The sequence below is a fragment of the Argiope bruennichi genome, chromosome 1 (assembly GCF_947563725.1).
Source record: "Argiope bruennichi chromosome 1, qqArgBrue1.1, whole genome shotgun sequence".
Taxonomy (NCBI): domain Eukaryota; kingdom Metazoa; phylum Arthropoda; class Arachnida; order Araneae; family Araneidae; genus Argiope; species Argiope bruennichi.
Genome location: NC_079151.1, coordinates 121,657,880 through 121,679,456, shown reverse-complemented (window position 1 = coordinate 121,679,456; position 21,577 = coordinate 121,657,880). Strand labels below are relative to the sequence as shown.

Genomic DNA, 21,577 nt, shown 5'->3' with positions numbered 1-21,577 from the left:
GACATCACGTTCGAAAAATATTTTTCACCCTTCGAAAAAATGGATTGACTGAAAAACATACTTATATAACTAATAAGAATGAAAATGCTATGAAATGAAAAGTGTTGAAAACTTCTAAAATTTTAAGATTTAAAACAAACATAGAACTGTAATGGTGGCATCTATATGCAAATTAAAAAGCAAGACTTGTTTTGCATAATCAATATGATTGAAAAAAAATATCGTAGAAACAAAAGAAACTTTCTAGTTAAATTAAAAAAATATTATCATTTATATTCTTAAAATTTGATATATAATTTAAATATTTCTTTTGAAAAAAAATAAGTAAATATGAAGAAGTAATTTTTAAATCAAATATAATTAAATATTTCCCTTTTAAAATTATATACTTAAATAACTCATTCTATTTTTGGAGAAGTTATTTGTTGTATGAATTTGCTATCTCCAGTCAAACAATATATTTTCCCTTATAAATAAAGTTCTCGATTAAAAATTAATTTACCAAAATTTAAAACTGTATATAAACTGCTGCACATACATACGTAAACATTCAAGGAGAATTTAAATTCACGAAAAGAAAAGTACTAAAAACCTTTTTCTATTTCATACGTATAAAAATTAGTAATATTTCTTTGAAAAGTTTATTTTGTCTTAACAATCTAAACTATCATTTTTGTTCCAAATCATAAAACATAATTACATTTAACAAAAAACAATTATGTAACAATAGCTTTACTGTTTTCTATTTTCCAAAAATTTTTGAAAATTATATTCCAAGTAACGAAGATGCTCAGTTAGAAATTGGAAATTGTTTTTCCCCTTATAAATAAAGTTCTAAATTAAAAATAACTTACCAAAATTTAAAACTGTACACTAACTGGTGGCGTGGAGGAGGAAAAGTCTTACAAGTGAAATGGAAAAATGGTACAGTTGATAACTTTCGAAGGTGGAAATGAAAGTAACTAAACAAAATAAAACTGCTTTTATTCCACTTTTTAATAAACCAAAATTGATAGAAGAAGCAAAAAAAAAAAAAAAAAAAAAAAAAAAATCTGCCGGCAAGCTAGGTAACAAAGTTGGATTTACTTTATATGGTGATATAAAGAAGAGAAAATTTTCACACTTCCTTGATCATTTCTTCCTCAATCTTCATAAGGATTAGAGCTATGCAGCCGAAAGAATTTGCAACTGATCAAAAAAAGTACTATATGTTCAGGTTGAAAACAATCAAAGTCTAGAATTACAAATCGTTTTCCATTCCAAAATTTCTAAGAGATTATAGTTACAAAAAAAAAAAATCGAAATATAGAAAATATATAAAAATATTTTGAAATAATATTATAGAATACTTCAAAATAAGAAATATATAGAATATATATACATATATAAAAAAATTCATTTATGGATTTTATTCAACTGGAATTTTCAATCTTCTACGAAGAGCAGGATAATCAGGAAAAGAAAATTTCTGACCCTCACCATTCTCAAATCCTTCCAACTAGATTATCTGGGAATTTTACTAAAATCCCCCCCCCCAAAAAACAAAAATTAAGTTTTGAAAAAGTTAAATCATATCATCAATACATCGATTCGAATATCAAAGAATATGATGAATTTGAAATTGGATATAGCTCATCTTTCCTCTGTGAATGAATGTTACCTGTCTGACTCAACAGTCAAACTGGCATTTTTTATGTGTTAATTAATTTGCATAAAAATGAGAAAAAAAATCATGCAATAAAAATGTTTATAAAGAAGAATTTCAATCAAAAAACTATCAAGTTTTATTAAATAAAAGCAAATATTTTTCAAAAATTGCAGAAATACCTTTAAATATTTAAAAATATGTGCAGCTAATTTGAAGGAAAAGATTTCACAATTTCTTAATGTTAAAGAAAAATTATTTTATATATTGAACCAGCTGGAATGGTTTCCCTAAACATTCACACATATTCTCTAATAAATGTACTTGTGTATTATTAACCCTATGCCATAGACGATCACTAGTTACAAAAGAGCCTATTTGCATGAGATATTTGGCAAGTAATTGTTCGAATGAATTGAAAATGAATATGGAAGACAAAAATCATTTGGACACATTTTATTGACATTATGTTCCATGTATCCCTAAATTGACAGAAACAATATAAATATAATGTCTTAAACAACTTCATTTGAAAATTAAAAGGTGAATACAATCGTAAGTCAAAAATTAAAATGCTAGAGTAATAGTTCTCTCTTGAAGCAAAGCTTGGCTTTGCTTTGCTTAAGCAAAGCTTAAAATTTATAAACTCTAAAAAATGAAATTTATTTGTTATTGAACAAATTACATTCCTAAATAGTATGTTCATGTTCCACATCCTAATCCATGAAAATTCTCTACCTAAATGTGCCATGTAACTGACTTCTGCCCCATATATTGGATAATTTTTCAAATTTAATCATAATTTTTTTTTACAACAAATAAGTGCGAAAACATTAAATTTATCTGCGACTACTATAGTCATGCTTTCATATTAGATACATAATCAGAACATAATTAAAACATAATCATAAAAACATAACTTTTGAAACGAATCATTTTTTTTATGTTCTACAATTATTAAATATCATGTGGAGTTTCAATACAGAAAAAAAAAATGTTCATTGTACATAAAGAAATATTATTCCATAGTTATACAGATTCCTTAAAAGAGAGAGATAAAGGATTCTTAAATTTATTTCTCTTTGATTCATAATTGCGTTTTAGACAACAATATCAAAGAATTCTGCAGCAAATTTATAGCTGAAAAGTAATTTTTAAGACGTATTAATCAATGTCAATGATACGGAAATTCAATCAAATATGTTCTATTAACTACATTTAAGTTTTTTTTAAGTCAAAGTAATTATTATGAATTTAAAAAAAATCTGACAAAAAAAAGTCCTATAAACATTTTGGGATCTGAATATTTTTCTAGCCGACCATATATAAGGCTCTAATAAACGATTTTAGAAATTCTGATTTAAAACGCAATTGGAGTAGAGGGAAATATTGCACCTATGATTAATAATTTTAAATAAAAAAAATCCATAATTTTCCTTAAATAATGTGGAGCGGTCTTAAAAATGATTACGATCGTTTTATGAAGATGAAGAACATATCTACGAGCAAAACAAATGTTGTTTTTTTTCGTTCCAAAAATCAATGGAAGGTGCAAATTTTATTTTTAAAAATATTTTTTCAGGGGGAAGTGAGGCAGTTATTACTTTTCTAAACCTTTGCTAAATAAAGGGAAAAAATTTAGAATGTAATTCTAAACTCATTCACTGCTGAATTCACTATTTGAAAATCAAAGTATGCAACCGCATAGCATAATGAAAACTGGAGATATGCATCTGAAATAATTGCTTTTCCTTAATTAATTAATTAAGAATTAAAATTTTATTTCGTGTTATTGCTTTTTAATATTTTGTTTCAAGCTCTATAATAAACAACATTGGAAATTTAAATACAAACACACAAAAATATAAAAAGGATACGAATTAAAAATATATTTTGTAGTTTTTTTATTATATTAACTCGGGATATATATTTAAAATATTTTTTTCGATCGATCAATATTATAAAAGATCTTTGATAAAAGTTCATGATAGTATTTTACTAATTCAATAAACAAAAATTAGTTTTTGCTGTAAATAATAATTTGTAAGTTTCAATGAAAACCTCAGTAACATTTCTAATACAAGAATTCTACACAATGCTTTTGTAAAAAAATATTTTACAAGAAGTGCATATGGGAGGGACGAAGAGTGGTTTAATTACATTAAGAAATAAATTAACAAATACTGCAAAATAAATGCACCAATTATCACAAAATTATTGAGTAAATTCTTCAACAAAAGTGATAGGAAAATTATATATACTTTAAGGTGCAAGTTATTTTTAAAAATCTACGATCATCTGAAGCAAAAATGCTAAGCTTCAGTTATAGTATTTTTGTTTGAAGATTTCAGCCAAAAAAATTATATTATATATATATATATATATATATATATATATATATATATATATATATATATATATATAAAGAAATACCATTCGAATACCTATCAGATTTGCTTAAAATCCTTCTATTCGATGAAATAATTTTTGAAATTATACATGACAACTTTATTTATAAAAGCCATTCATTTCCTTTCCCTTAATATTAAGATTTATTTTCAAGTTTAAGAAAAAGAGGAGAAAGAAGAGGAAAGAAAAGACAGTAACTATTTTGTAATAACAAATTCTTTTTCTTTGTAGTTCCTTTAATTCCAGATTTTTTTTTCTCTTTTTCTTTGAACCTTTTATGTAATGACTAAATGATTATGGGAATGCAAACTCGATAAGAATGAAAGAGCTTTTCTCCCATTTTTACAAATTAAAAAAGTTTCGGTGTAAAACATAACTGAGTGGGAAAATCTGAATATTGTTCAATATGAAAATGCGTTGCATTAAAAATTAATGCGAAGTTTCACATATCTGGATTATTCTATTCTCGTTTCGAATGTGGTAAATACTGATTTAAACAAAGAGCATTGTATTCAATAAAAAAATTTAAATTCTAAATTTCAAGAAATTTAAAATATATTCTTACAATTTTATTTTAAAATATTTTTTTTATTTTAATTGAATGTGTATTTAAATGCAATACATAGACATTCAATTTTATCATATGTCTTCAGGTGTTAATGTCGTTCACTAACCTACCATGATGCGTTTGTAAATATATTTTAAGGATGCATGCAACTTTTAATCAAGTTTTCGCTCACCATTCTTTCATTCTATTTTTTTCTTTAATTAGAAAACCACCAAAGTCCTTTCGTCCTATTTTTTTCTTCTTTTAATTAAAAAAGTGCTGATCTTCACCCAACTCTTGTGAGAATAAAATGTACAGCTTCTAAATTTGTGCATTAAAAAAATAAACACTGAACTTCTTAGCAGAATTTCAGACATTTTTCAAAAGAACTATTAAATTTGGCGAGTGGAATTCTTAGGGAAATGTATTAGATATAAAAAAATTCACTTTAGATAATGCGTGATGGATTCAGTTAATTCATTGCTTATCATACGAGACCTCTTATTACAAAGAAAAAGTAAAATTATGTGTAATTTCAAAGTATAGAAAATGGAACTTGCAAACATGTCACAAGTGCAAATTGCTTTTGCTTTTTCCATTATCTAAATTCCTGTTCAGTATTACCATTATAAAAAATGATATATTTTTTGAACACGCAAGTAGTATGTATAAGAATATAAATAAAATTTTTATCGTTTAACTTGTTTACAGATTTTTTTAAATTTTTATTTTGACGAGAAACAAAGTCTTTCTAGCCACTACTTAATTTCAATACTCATAAATTTGAAGTAAATGGTAAAGACAACTTTTACATTTAGATGAAATTACTTCCAATTTCTCACTTTTAATGGTAACATTAAAAATGTTAAAACTGAAAACTAGCCACAGAAAAGTTTGATACAGTATGGTTTAGGAAAAGATATTAAGGAAAAAATTAATATTACACATATGTCTCCAGTGCTAAGCTAAAATAAATTTTCTTCAAATGACAAGAAATAGCACACATGTCTTTATGTAAGAATTTTTAGACATTTCATTATCTTTTTTAAACTGCTTCTAAACAGATAAAAAAAATAGACTAGAACCTTTCAGACTCATCGAAATTATTTTGAAAAAACGATATTCTATATGTTGAAAAATAGCAATAAATTAATTTTAAAATTTCTCCTTTTGTACAGAACGATGTCAGATTGCATAGATCTATCTACAAGATGCAATAAAAATATGTGAATGCGCAATTTCGAGGCAAAACTTCGCTTAAAATAAACATGATTTGGTAATCGACCATCATAGAATTACCTAGACAATAAAACACGCCCCTAACACAAACATTTCACAACTAAGAGGGAGGAATAATGCTCTTCAAATATTTGATTAAATTCACATCTGAAGTGTTAGAAAATAGATTTAGATATTGACTCTTATCTTCTAAGATGAATCATAATGGAATTAATGGGAAATCTAATTTCTAAAAATAATTAACAATGCAGTAATTTTTTCCAGAATTTATAATTTTTACATTAGCTTTATGATTAAATTATAAAATATTTGTAATAAGTGCACAATAAAATAATTTAAGAAATTGGATATTATGCACAGAAAATTTAAAAATTTGATCGTAAGAAGTAGAACAATGGTAAACATTAAGAAAGTGCATATAAAAGAAAAATTCTTGTTTGTAGCTTAAAATATTTCTTTTGATTACTTTAATGATAGAATTCATAGTCAAGATAATTAAAAGAAGATGTATTGAAATGAGAATACTTATTCAGTGTAAAAAAATCATTTGAAGTATTTAAAAATTCTTTTTGTTTCTGTTGATGATAGTTTTCATAAAGAAATATATCGACTATAACTAAAATGAATATAAATTAAGAATCCTTATTCAACGTTTAAAAAATCATTTTGTTCCTTTTAATGTTCGTAAACGAACAGAATCACCTCGACTGAAACGAAGAGTTAAAATAAGAATCCTTATTCAATGTTTAAACAAAAAAATCATTTTGTTCCTTTTAATGTTCGTAAATGAACAGAATCGCCTCGATTAAAATGAAGAGTTAAAATAAGAATCCTTATTGAATGTTTAAAAAATATCGTTTGGTTCCTTTTAATGATAATATTCATAAATGAATAGAATCATCTTGACTGAAATGAAAAATTGAAATAAGAATCCTTATTCAATGCTTAAAAAAAAATCGTTTAGTGCCTTTTAATGATTATGTTCATAAATGAATCATCTTGACTAAAATGAATTGAAATAAAAATCCTTATTCAAAGCATAAAAAAATCGCTTAGTTCCTTTTAATGATAATGTCCGTAAAAGAACAGAAACAACATAAATACAATGAATGAAATTAAATAATCCTTATTCAATGATAAAAAAAAATTCTTTTTGTTTCTTTTAATGACAAAGTTTGTAGAAGAATAAAAGAATCACCATGTACTTTTATGAAAATGAATAAAAGATCCCCCATAACTAAAATGAACATGAATTGAAATAAGAATCCTTATTCAATGCTATAAAAATTCGTTATGTTCCTTTTAATGATAGTGTTCGTAAAAGAACTGCAATACCTGAAACATCGTAACTGAAATGAAGATGAATTAAAATAAGAATTCTTATTCAATGGTTAAAAAAATTCGTTTTGTTTCTTTTAATGATACTATTATAAAGGAATAAAATCATGATAGGCTCAAACAAGAATTTATTGAAATAAGAATCTTTATTCAGTATTGAAAAATTTATTTTCATTCCCTTAGCGATTGTGTTAGGAAAAGAATAAAATTATGATTACTAAAATGAGATGATTAAAGGTGAATAATTGAAAGAAGAATCTATTAATCAATAACTTATGTATTGCATAAAAAATTAATTTCGATCCCTTTAATGATAGTTTAGTAATTGAAACGTAGGGTATTAAAAAATGAAAGATTAGTTAATATTTAAAAATATTCCTTTTAGTTATAATAATTTTAAATAAATAGATTCACAACTCATATAATGTTATTGGAATTAAATTCTTTATTCGAAGCAAAAAAAGTTGTTTTTACTTCTATCATGATAGTGCTAATAAGAAAACAGAGCCATGACAACAAAAACGAAGATGAAAAATTGAAAGAAGAATCCTTATTAAACTTTTAAAGAATTTTTTGATCTATTACTATTAAAATGGACATTTTATGCAGAATTATATGGTTCTGAATACATGAAAAAAAATACGAGAAAAAGCACAATTGCGCTTTTTTTTTTGTAGCTTTCGGAAAAAAAAAAAAAAAAAATCTTTATTTTGGAAAACATTTTGGGATGAAACTAAATACCCATAAAACAATTTTTGTACTGCATTATCTAATGGAAATATTGCTCTATCAATTTACAAAATACACTTCCTGGATATTAAAATAAATGAATAATAATGAAATTCAACAGTTTTGCAATAAATAAGTTGCTTCTGTTAGTATATTTTCAAGGGAATGCCATTAATTCCGGTAGAATTAAATTTCAACATCATAATAATAAACCTGTCTATTAATCAATAAATTTAACAATACTTAAATGAAACTAGTGATGCAAAATTCCTCACTTTAACAATATTTAAATAAAATTATACTGATGCGAAATTCCACGAACCAATCTGTGGTTTCCATTTCTATTTTCAGTTTGGCATTTCATTACAAATACTTTTAGATAGTAACAGAGATTTTAATCAAACCCGCCGCAGGAAAAGGAATTCAGTGAATAAGTGTCCATTTCATAGAAATGGACATAAAAAGTTTTAAAGTGGAAACAGTTCGAAAGCACATATTTAATAATATTTAAGAGTATAATTATAAGCGCAATTCGTAGAAAAGACTAGAGAAACGAGCAAATGGTTTCGTTAGAAACCGATGACGACATGGCTGAAAAGCCGTGAAGGGATAAAATTCCAGAAAAGGATCTGGAAGTATTATAAACCAGGTGATGTCGGAAAGCTATCATAAGGACGGTATTGCTCAAATGTAATTAAACTTCTACAAAAACACAGAATGTAAATTTTCCTCAGATTCTTATTAAACACAATTGTAAATTTTTTTTAGGATTGAGGAAGATATGAAAGCTAAACAATTAAAGAAATTTATTTTACAAAATGTACAAATATAATTAGCAAATTTGTTAAAAATGTTTTTTAAATTACATTCCCAATTTCCAACATTGTTGAAGAACCGAAACATGATTTTCCAAAATTGTTTGCAGTCTTTATTTTCCATCCTATTTTCAACCTCTTTTTTTATTATTTTCTTTTTTCATATTTTAAGATTTCTTTTTGTAAGTCATGTCCATCATTAGAAATGTAAGCCACAAAGTAGAATTCTCCTAAAACAAAAGATAAGAGTAATAATTGATTCATCAGCAAGTATTCACTGCTTTTTTGGTAAATAAATTTCTGGTTTTCCTAAATTTCTATTGCAATAAGATTTGGTGGGTTCCTTTTAACCCTTTCTAGGGCCGTGGGAAGTATGTTTCCCACCAAATTTATCAATCTTTGTATGAAATTATGTAGGTTGGCATAAGTTCTGACAAATTTTTTTAGTAAGTCAGAAACTTAGATGCTTCAGTTCTTTATCTCAGACAAAATGATGTGTCTTGATTTGTGACTTAATTATTAATTAACCAAATTAATTAATTAATCAAACTAAATTTATCTAATAAGCGAAATGAATCCCTTTTCTTATTCTAATTTCAAGTTTAAAAATATTTTAACATAATATGACTAGAAAAAAATGGCCCTTTAAAGGGTTAAAATTTTCCTTATGAAGGAAATCTACTGATTACAATAGGTATCCACATTTTTTCTGTAAAATTTTTTATTTGGTATATACAAATTTTATTCAATATATAAAAACTGTTCTTCTAATGAAATTCCAAATTCTTGAAAGAAATTCGTATTAGATATTTCTGTTATATGATAACGTTATGTAAAGCACGTGATGGCATTAGTAATTTAAATAAATTATTTTTTTGTATAGTTTAAATTATTTAAAAAATTAAAGTAAACAACAATCGCCCCTCCCCCCCCCCCGTATTCACTAAATTAATTTAGAATAATGGAATTTATCAGTGAAAATAGAGATCTTTTCTTGCCTCCCTAGGTCTCAACATCAAGTGTCATATAAAGACTGAGTGGAGAAAAAAAATCACCACAGTTACTTCACATACATTTGCATTCATAAATATCTATGAAACAAAAGTTTTTCTTCCTTACCATTAACCAAATTATTTTCCATTTGATTTTTATAACTGTATCCTCATCTACCATGTCACGATAACAAGTGAACACAGAATTCATGTGTTTTTTCATACATTTTATCTTTCTGCATATAATTATTCCAAATATTTTTTCTTTCATTCTTCAAAGTTGAAAATCCTTGTAAACTGTTTCATTTCTTCATTACTTCTTATATGTTAGTAAATTCTGTACGTAGTTACTTTGGTTTTTTCTACAGTAAATATCGTGGTATTTAATAAAATTCACGTAACATGTCCATCAAACTGTTTAGTAACCAGAACGGTTACGGATAATGGAGAAGATTTCAGTTCTGTATTCACTAAATTGAAAATGTAGAATGGAAGTCCTCCAATTTTCGTTTCAAAACTAATAATAAGCCACCAGATTTAGAGGGTGCGTCTAAAGCCATTTATTAAAAAAATAATAAATAAAATAATAATAATAATGAGCTACAATAGACATTCCCAATGTGTGACGAATGGGGGTATATCCGTCACACTTTGAGGGACGGATATGCCACAATGGATTAGTTATGAATACATTGAAATGATTTCACTAAGGATGAAAAATCCATAGCATATGAAATTAAAATCATAAAAAGATTAAAGAATTTTTTATCCCATAGCTGGTGAAAAATGTAAAAGCTATTGAAATTTAAAAAGCTTGCTAGACAGCAATGAAAGAAGAGAACTCAGATTTGGAGTGTTAAAGCAGTGAGATATTTAACACTTTTCACGAACCCAAAATTTGTGGAAAGAACATATTTGTCTCACGTAAATCTCATTAAATCTGACATAGCTTCAAGCAACATATTATATATATCTTCATTTCAAACAAATTTTTTAAAACACAATTCTGTAAAAACGGCCCAAGGGTTACTTTAATCATCTTACACTTTGATAAATGATTATCAAGAGAGTTAATTATTAGCTTTCAACATAAGTTAACGTGAAATTATTTTAATGCTCTTTTATTAATTATTGAACAAATTAATAAAATGCAATACCAAAATTAATCCTAAAAATGTTATCAAATTCATTCCAGTTGTTAAACTCTAAGCTCCTTACGATATTCGTAATATTTCTTTGAATAATAGGATGGTTAGGAGGTGGAAGTGAAATGAGAGTAGGGAACATACTCAAAAACTACAAAGCCAATTAAAAGGCCGAGTGAGAGAAAAACAGTTGGGAACTGTTGACATAAGCATTTTTAGCTGAAAATCAAAAATGAAATCCGAAGAAATAAACATATAGTAAGAGTATTAAAAAATTAAAAAAATTCACTTTATACGTTAAGGAAATAAACGAGAAAATTCTAAAAACTATAAGATTTTAAAGTTATATTAAAGACTTATCTAAAATTTAACATTGCTTTTCCTAAACAAAATGTTTATTAAATTAACAAAAAGGGATAATGTAACTTTGAGTAAAATTAGATATAACTTCTATCTGATTCTTATAAACTTTCAAAATAACTATTAGGATGTAAAAACAGAGAATCTTTCAGTTTGGAATGAACATTAAAATATTCTAACACATTTCTAAATAATTTCTGGTTTCAGAATAAAATAATTTATGAATAACCTAACATCACATGGATTAAACATATTTTTAGAAAATTAAATATAAATAAAAGAAAACTAAGATTGCTTTTTATTTATTTATAAAAAATAAGTAAATAAATTTTGTAATCTGTGGAGTATTGGAGCACATATTTATGTCCTCTACGAATGGAAGGATTTTAAATTTCGAAGGTACTTTTAAGAAATCCCAAAATAATTTCACAGGAGTATTTTAACTATCTCTTCACTTATTTTATTATTTAAATTTTAATTTAGAATTGCATTTTTATTTATTTAAATCATAATATTTATAAAAGATATTCACTCTACTGATTAAATTAGTCGAATCCTTTTACAGAATTTTATTCATTTGAGTGGAAAATAATATTAAAAAACAAAAATTTCATTTTAAAATTCGTAAAATGTATAGCTATTTCCATGACATACCAATATGTTGTTGAATATGTAGTAATTTTACAAACATTTTTACCACCTAAAGAACAAAAATTTGTTCATAAATTCTTATTAAAATTTACACAATAAGAAAATAAAATTGTTATGTAGATAACATGCGGGAAAAAGGGACAAAACCATTCTTATGTTACGCTATTTGCGAATTTTGCATATCTGGTATAATAATTCGATAGCTCTTAATTTATAAAATTATAAATGAATAAACAACGAAATAATTGATTATTACTATCTATTAGAAATTAAACTAAAAAAAGAAATTTTTAAATGAAAATTTGCAAAATTGTAACAAAAATAAGCATTTTTTAAAATGCAATTTGTTTTTTAATTCCAAATATTAAAAAAAAAACAGCTTTTTTTTAAGATTTTCAATTACAACGCAGCCACAAATTAAAAAGTGCATGAAAAGTTTGATTTCCGATACCTTCTTTATACTGAGCAAATTTAAATTTCGGAAAGTATATTCAGAGATAAATTCGTAGACAATTGCTATGGTGTCACTATTATATAGTAATATCAAAGAACTCCCCCTTTTTTGAAGCCACTATTCATAAGTGAAATATAACGTATCCTAATACAATTTTCAAGCAACTAACGTCATATTCGCATTCTAAAAAAACCTTTAAGCAACAGCACTACTCACAATTAAGCTCTAAATATATATATAAAATTTATAGGATAAGCGGAATTTTTAAGAATTTGTAGCACTTTCTTTAGAAGTGCGAGATGACTGAATACTTTTGAGAGAATTATAAAAAAAACCAAAAAAAAAAACCACTTCTTTATTATTTTTATATAATATGATTTAATAGTGATGCAATGTGCAATCTTCCTTTACAATTTAACTTCCACAAATAGCTCTACATTCTTAAAATTTTTTAAAATCCTTATTAATTGTATATTAAGGAAACTAACAAAAATATCACAAAAAGTGAATCTTGGAAAAAAAAAATATGAAAACTTTAGTCAAAGATTAAATAATGATAAAAAAAAAAAGGTTTATAGATTTATTTCTGCAATATTTTTTTTTATTTTACAATAAAATAGATACTAATAATTAGGAACAATAAAAAAAAACGTTAAATTGTTTTTATAAACAAAATACTCTTAGTTATGTTAATACTCTTACTAAGTTAACAAGATACTCCTTAGTTAACAAAGAGTACCTTTTAAAAAAATGAAAACTTTTGTCACAGATTAAATAACAAAAAAAAAAAAATAATAATAATAATAATAATTTACAGAAAAAATTTTTGACACATTTTTTTCGACAACAAACTTCTTTTTATTTCACAATAAAATTAATTCTGACAATTATAAACTGTAAAAATGCTTCTTTTTTCAATTTCAAAGTGAATGTTCTCGCATCTAAGAGTTTCGCTCAATGAAATAAAAGGGTTTCAATTTTATACGTCGATGTCTTTAATATTTTTTTAAAAACTATTGTTATACATTAACATTAAATAGACAAAATGCCAAACTGTCAATAGGAAATTTTTGTATTATTTTTTAATAAACTGAACTTAAGTACCAGCAATAGTATAGATAATATCATTCAAAATAAAAACGCTTTGTGCTGAGATTCGATCTGACTATGATTTCTGTATGTGTTCACATTTTTCTAAAATTAAAATACAATTCACATTGGATTTTCAATCATATTATTATTAAAGTAGTAACTATGCTATATCTGATAAAATGCATAGCAATTTCTAATTATCTTTACTCCTTGTTAACTTTTTTAATTCCTACTTCCATTCAACAAAATTTCAATAAGCTTTCATTTTTTTAATTCTTTTACATATTATTGTCATTATTACTGAAACAAAGTGAAGAAGATTTCTATTACAACAATAAGCAAAAGACAAAATGTATGTGCTCACTATTAATTACGAATTAAATAAATGTTGTAATACTCTAGACCTTTAAAAAGGAAAATATTAATATTTTTATAGAGAAAATTCTAAATGCCTTTTTAATAAAAAATATAAGTTTTATTTGTTAGATTTTTTTATTAGCTTCATTATTAAATTTGAGCCTGAAATAATAATACCTTTTAATTAAATTTTTTTCTTCATAATTACTTTACAGACCACAAGAAGTACATATATTTAGGAATAGACATCTTGAAAATAGTGGAATTGATCTAATAACGGGCCCTAAAAGAGTCTTGAAAAAGTTCCATGACAATCTTGCTTACAATTCAGAGACAGACAGACGTATGTATTTTCTATTTTATAATAGTATATTATACGTATGTATTTCTATTTTATATTTTCTATTTTTTTACTATTATTATTTCTTATTTTATATGATATAATTTTATATTCTGTTTTCAAAATTCTATTAAGAGAAATATTAATAGTCTAAATATGGAAAACAAGTTATATTATACACTATCTCAATAGGCAAAATGAATTGATGATATTTGATTATCGGAACCCATTTAAAAATCGAAGATACACAAGTAGTATTATCAACTATATTGTAAACATTCTTGCATCAAACTCTGCATCTGATAGAAATGCTGCATTTTTTAATATTTGGCATATTATATAAATCAATTACATTTCTGCAATAAAATCACACAAGGCATAAAATGGAGTTAAATTAAATATTTTTAAAATAATCAAAAAAATTTCTATTTTACTCTTTTAAAATTCTAATAAAACATGCAACTTTATAAATGCAATCTAAATTATTCTTAATTAGATATCAATTCAAAGTTGATTCTGAAGTTAGTTATTACAAATAGGGATTTAAAAACCCTACGTCTAAGAGATTATAAAAGTTCTTCATTTAATTATATCCAGATCTAATTCATTTTATTATGTAATTTCAAACATAATTTCATAGAGTTGAATTATGAAAATATTTTGTTTCGTCATTTATAGTTGGTTATTTTGTTTTGTTTATAAAACACATCTTTTTGAAAAAACACGCTAATTAGTTTTCGAACAGATCTCAACGTTCTGGATCATGATTACATGAGAAAGATGATTTACGAGTCGGTACAGTAACAAGTTGTTGTTTGTTGTTGAGATTTTACACGTTTTACACTCAACATGATGAATTAAAATTTAAATATTTTTCCTCTCTCGAAAAATGAGTAATTTCACCCATAAAAAAAATGGTGATGATTTGTGACTTGATATCAAAACTTGCAATATTAAGATAGAAAAAATGTAGTTTTAATATTCTCTTTGTTTGTCAAGTTTTCATACCAATAATTATACAGTTCTGATGCACTTATAAAGTATTCGGCTTGCTTTCTGAGCTTATAGAAATGTCAAAATCTTAAATGTCAGTTTTTGTGCCTATGCCATGACCGCATTGTATGCTATAGATTTTAGAATACCGTTTTCTCATTTAACATTGCACATTTCATTTATTACAATTTAAATTAATTTTACCCGATCATAATTTTTTCCCATTATTAAACCGACAAAATCGAAGGTGCAAATGATCAGATGCAGTCTAAAGAGGGAAAAAAATTAGAACTGTGTTTAAAAGATTGTATTCATTTAACCTCTTAAAACAGGAATGGTCAAACTTTTTTTAATGGAAAAAATTGATGAGCTATTGTTATTAATTATAAAGCTCAATAAGGACTTAAAAATGTCTTTTTTTTTTAATTCTATAAAGCTAGCGGGATACAGACCTAGACTGCGTTTTTTGAAGCTATATTTTTTTATAAATATTTTTCTTTCTAACAGTTATAAAATTTTTATATTATTTTGAAATCTCAATGGAATATATAATCTGTAAAACAACCGCAGTGATCATCTGCATATAGTTAATTTATCACGGTCCTGTAAAATTGGATATAACAGCAACTTTCAAATTACTTTCTGCACTTTGATGGACTTGATTGTTAGTAAAAAATTATTACATCTTTAAAAAAAAAATTTCTCACATTTCCAAAAATAATTGCAAGAACACATTTCATTACAGAACTTTAAAATAAAAACTGCATTGGATAGTTCTTTCACATATTATTTTTTGAGAAGTATCCTTTACAAAACGAGTTCAGAGTCGGTTGATTTTCTTGCAGCAAACTTGAATATGCTTTCCAGTCATATTTTGACTAATTATAGCATTCATAAATAAATTTAAAAAACTAACAGACCTAGATTAAGATAATAGGGGTATTTTGAAATTTCTACAGAATTTTCAGTCTTTATTTCAGATTTTTCGATTTTTTTTAAAATCCAAATGTTTAATTTATTACCATTGTTCTTGTAATTGATTAATAAAATATTTTTTAAAAAAATAGCTTTGTAATATGCAATTGAATAACAGTAACTAAAATAATTTTCTGAAAAAAATTTCTCATAACATGCAGATACAACAACTAACACCAAAGCAATATAGAGTTTATGTTAAAACGCGCAAGAGCATATTCAACTTTTTCGGACTAATTAGATGCTAATTCACTAGTTAAATTCATTATTATTATTTTAGATCGCTTCCCTAATCTATGCTCTAATGTATACTATATAGCTAAACACAAGGATACGTGAACATGGGGAAGTTAAGAGAAAGAAATAGCACAGTATCCAAGACGTTAAAGTAGTCCCATAATTATATAGAGGTAAATAATCAGTAATCAGCAGATTCAAGTCCGTTGTAACATTCTAATCATAAATATATATAGTATTTCATTTTCTTTATTACATAAAGTATTATTTCAAATATTGTTTGCTAAGTATATATTTCAATTTATTATATGTATATGTAATATGCTACAATAACAACTCTAAGTAAAAGACTATTTATATTAAATATTTAGAGAAGAAATGAGTTTAAACAAAATCATAGAATTTTTAAAAACGAATCACAGAATCCAGAAAAAAATATGTTGGAAATCTCTTCTACAGGCAATGTGTAAACTAATACCTTAACAGCATTGACTTTGAAAGAAATTATATTTTAAAAGACAGCCAAATTCTAAATTGTTCTTCATTAATTTCAACATTTTCTGTTGTAACAGAAAATGTTGTACATATAATAACAAAAATGCATTACTGTTGGAAAGTTTCTTAGTGAGAATTTACAATATTGTAATTTTTGCAACAGAAATAATGTGATTACACTTTAAGAAACTTTAAACTGAAAAAAAATTCGTATATGAAAAATTCAGTATCTCTAACTATTGAAAAATCAAAATACTGCACACAGATTTCAAATCCTTACTCCCCAAGGAAAAAAATTTACGAATAGACATTTAAAAATTTTTTATACCAGTATGTACTCTGCATAGATGAAAGTTCAACAAATTAAATTTTAAACCTAAAACTCGAACAACTTTTCTGCGAAATCAAATGTAGAGAAGAAATTATGCTATACTACAAAAATTGTTCTATACTTCGAAAGAAAAAAAAAGTAACATATTCACTATAAAAAAAACATAATTTGTTGAAATAACATAAATTTCTCACACATGGTTCTGCAAGAAATTTGGAAATCATTAACGGTAGCTTTGAATTGTCTTCCTCCGTTATAACATGTTTAATTTAGGAAAATTAAATTTTTATACCAATTTAAATTTTGTTTCAGGAGATTTGTTAATAATCCCATTTACTATTACTTCAATTTGTATTTAATTAATAAAACCAGAAATTTAAAATCGCTCTATGCACTCACTGCAAGGGAAAAAAAAGAATCTTTAGATGTATAACTAGGTGTAATAAATGTACAACTTTTTCCCTTCCAAATTACATTGTTCTAGAAATATATTAAAAAATTCTTACGATTACAAACGATAATTCAATTTTTTAACTATTTCAATAAAAGACGCCGTCTTTTTTTTTATGCAGTTTAGCTTAGAAATCCAGGAAAATCAATATAATTTAAAAAATTTTGTTCCTTCTATTATTTCTTAATATTTCAATTAAAAAAATATTATGCTCTGTAAGACAGTTCTGTTTCCACCAATTTTTTATAAAAATGATTATAGGATAAATGTAAAGAAAATAAATACATAGATGCTTTCCAATAATACTTTTGCAAAACATCAGTAAATAGTTTTTATGCAAAATGGATTCTATAAACTTTTCAGAATTCAAAAATCTTAACAAATAATATGAAAGAATATATCATAAAATCGTAGATAATACCATTTTCTATTCTATTTTATCGTAGATTATTTTATTTTTACTTGCTACATATTATAATTATCATTAAAATTAATAAAACACTTTGTTGCAAAAGTTCCCCAAAAATTTATTAGTTTCAATTTAATAATATCAGTTCAACAGAATTTGAAAAATTTAAATCATTTAGTAAACTGTAACAATCGAAGATTAATTAATTTGAGTATATAAATATCCTTTTAAAACAATCAAGACCAAGATTCTTATTTGTACTTTTATCTTATTTCTTACACTTGCTATAAATTACTTATAAAACAAAATCACCATTTAAAACTTTTGAAAACAAAAGTATGGTAAATTTGAATGTATCTTTTTAGTTTAGATGAAAAATATAAAGCTTCTGCTGTGTTTTTCAAATAAGCTCCTCAAGAAATTAGATCTCCAAAATTTCTGCTATTCTTGTGATAGTAAATGTAAGATGAGCAATTTAACGTATTGACTAAACGTAATGAAAGTGAAATTTTATTTAAAAATATGTTTATATAAAATACGGTTTATATGTAATTCATGTGATCGAAATGAAACGACATAAAAATGAAGGAATGCTTTTTAAAATAATACTAATATTATACTGTATAGTATTGAAAAATAGAATTAAATTTTAAAATAAACACCATAAAAGTGAGAAATATAATATTTCTTTCATTGCATATTTTGAATATGTATTACACATTTATTTTATATGATTTATAAAAAGACAGGCGCTCACTTAAAAAAATATTTTTTTATTACCGTTTGATGTATAGATTGACTGTGGGTATTAAATACAGCTTCTAAACGAAAATATTTTCATTGACTTTCTTCATTAATGTCCTAATCAACAAAATAAGTTCGAAGTTTTTCAATGGAATCCATTGAATCTTTAAAAATAAATTTTCCCCATTCTTTTACATTTTCGTTTTAATTAATGCTATGTAATTTGTCTTCAATTAATTCATTAACTGCGAAAAATTCTGAAATCATAACACCGGTATCATAATTCACATGCTTCTTGAAAGTAATCAACGCTTTCAAGAAGATTCCAGTAATTTCAGCACTAATTTCAAGGAGATTCTAGCACTAAGGACTTTTAGCACTAAATACGACGCCAAAGTTTTGCATAGAATTAAAAAAAAATGTATTTTAAGATAATAATTGGTTAAGAGCGCATCCGAACTGTACTAGAAAGGTGTATAAATAAATATAAAAGTTGTATAAATGAGAAACATATATAAAGTGCTTTATGTTTAAAATAATAATCCATTAGGAGTTGAAGTGCACAAAATTCTTATTTCATTTTGTTTCAAATTAAGTGCATTACTTATTTGGAAATCCAGCAACTATTGTTAAGTCACAATTTAACAGTAGGAAACAATACTAAGGATTAAAAAAAATTTAAAGAGATTTGGACCCCTAGGCTGAAACATTATAACATAATAATGTTTGAAGTCTAGTTCTTCGGTTTTAATACAAATATTGGAAATTGCACCTTAATAATAGCAACGATAATTCTCACACAAAAAAAGTATTTAACATCATTACTGCGAGAGTTTGTGATGTATACGTACATTAACAAGAGATATGAATTGCTGTAAAATATAAATTCTAAAACTTTTCAAAAATTAGTAAAAAAAAGTATGGAAATAAAGTTGCTATAACTGAAAAAATCTAATCTTTTAAATTGTAAAGTAGTGTAAAATTGGTTTTTAGATAATGACATGTTCCAATTACAATACGCAGTGGTTCCCAAAAGTATCTTTACACTTAATATTTTTAATGCAATACTGCTTAATCCATTACAACAAGTTAATATTTTAAAGAGAGAATTATTTTTAATAATATCGCTAATTGTATCTTAACAAAACTTCAAAAAATATTTTAAGAAAAGACAAAAGAGTTTATTTTTCTGCTGAAAATTCAAAAATAAAAAAAAGAAATAAAAATGTTATGTCACAAAGATTGTATTTTAAAGAAATCAGTACGTATTAATAAAAATTATAATATTTCAGACGATCTGTACTTAGTATGATATCCGGCAGCATCTACTATACTTTTTAAATGTCTGAGTGCATTTTTTTTTTTAATTTTTGCATCCATAATTCTCTAGCCTTCCAACATTATTATTTTTAATTTGCTTTTCGGATTAATATTGTGTCTTCGTACTCTAACCATCTGTTTCTGAATGGGTTTAAATCTGGCGACTAAAGTGGTGTCTTCAAATTTTGTGGAGAATTGTAGACGGACGTTGGGAGCAGTGTATTTAAAATCGCCTTTTTTTTTTTAAAACTGTTTTCAGTACCCAAATATTGGGTTGATAATTTTAAATTGTCTTTTAAAATATTTAAATAATGAACATGATTTATTGTTCCATCATTAAATGTCAAATTACCTAGTCCAAATGCTGACATGCCCCTTCTCCCTCTTCATCTCCCCCCACACACATATACATGCACACACAAGAATATCTCCACCATCATATTTTACTGTCCCATCTAAGTACTTTGGGTTCAATTTCCTGCCCCCCCCCATCCATACCCTGATACGCCCATAAAAAACAAAAATGTTAAATTTGCTATCAACTTTCCTTTGGGAAATAATCGGCAACCATAAATACATTGCTATCATCTGTAAATAAGACATGATTCCAAAAATTTAGGACTTATTTATCATTTATTTCGCGAAGGAGAGTCTTATTTTTCTACTTTTTTGCACTAATACAAAATTTTTCTCCTTGTAAACGTCCATGTAATCCAGCTGATCACAGTCCTCATCGAACAGTTTCAAATGAAATAAAAACATTTTAGTAAACTCGAAGATAGATGGTAAACTTTCTTTACTACTAAACTTTTTTTACAACTTATATATTTTGGTAACCTCTCTCTTTACAACATTCAAACGTGGATTTTTCATAAATTTTTAAATTATAAATCACTTTTTAAATTGAGTTAACTTTACTTAATGACATTTTCTGATTTCCGATTCTTTGTTCTTCCTTTCCTATTGGTAAAAATTTATCAATAAGCCGAATTAATTTATTATTATGATAGAAAATAATCGTTTTTCGAAGGCTGCTTATTTTCTTATGACATTTTAAAATAATAAATAAAACATAGAAAAACATGGAAGCAAAGAATTGAAATCAAAAGATTTTTAAACTGCGGACAAAACCCAGAATCAAAAAAGCGCCAGACGATAATTTTAATTATTTATTTACCCCAAAATTTTTTCGATGGTATCATCACTTTTGTGACACGTTTCATCTTAATCTTGTTCATTTTCATTTAAAAAATAAAACGAAATAAAAATGAGAATAAGATCGATTTTTTCAGAATCGTATAAAGAGCTAAGAAAAATACTTAAATTCATATATGAATTCAATTCTAGGCTACAGAGTGCTTTTCTTCATAATTTGAAAATGTACGAACTCATTTGGTAGTCAATTTATTATAGAGAGAAAACGTTAAAATTTCCATTAATTTTTAATTAAAAGCTTTGAAAATTTTTTGTTAGTGAGCACTTACTACATAAGAAATAACAACTTGTCTA

The 21,577-nt window shown here is 25.1% G+C and overlaps 1 long non-coding RNA gene across 1 annotated transcript in view; it reads left to right on the top strand.

Annotated features, from left to right (window-relative positions):
• Positions 1-21,577, top strand: part of LOC129987273 (uncharacterized) — a 46,842-nt gene that overhangs the window by 7,974 nt on the left and 17,291 nt on the right. The window contains exon 2 of the long non-coding RNA XR_008785572.1: positions 13,989-14,116. This is a non-coding gene — a long non-coding RNA (uncharacterized LOC129987273). The remainder of the gene's footprint in view (positions 1-13,988; positions 14,117-21,577) is intronic.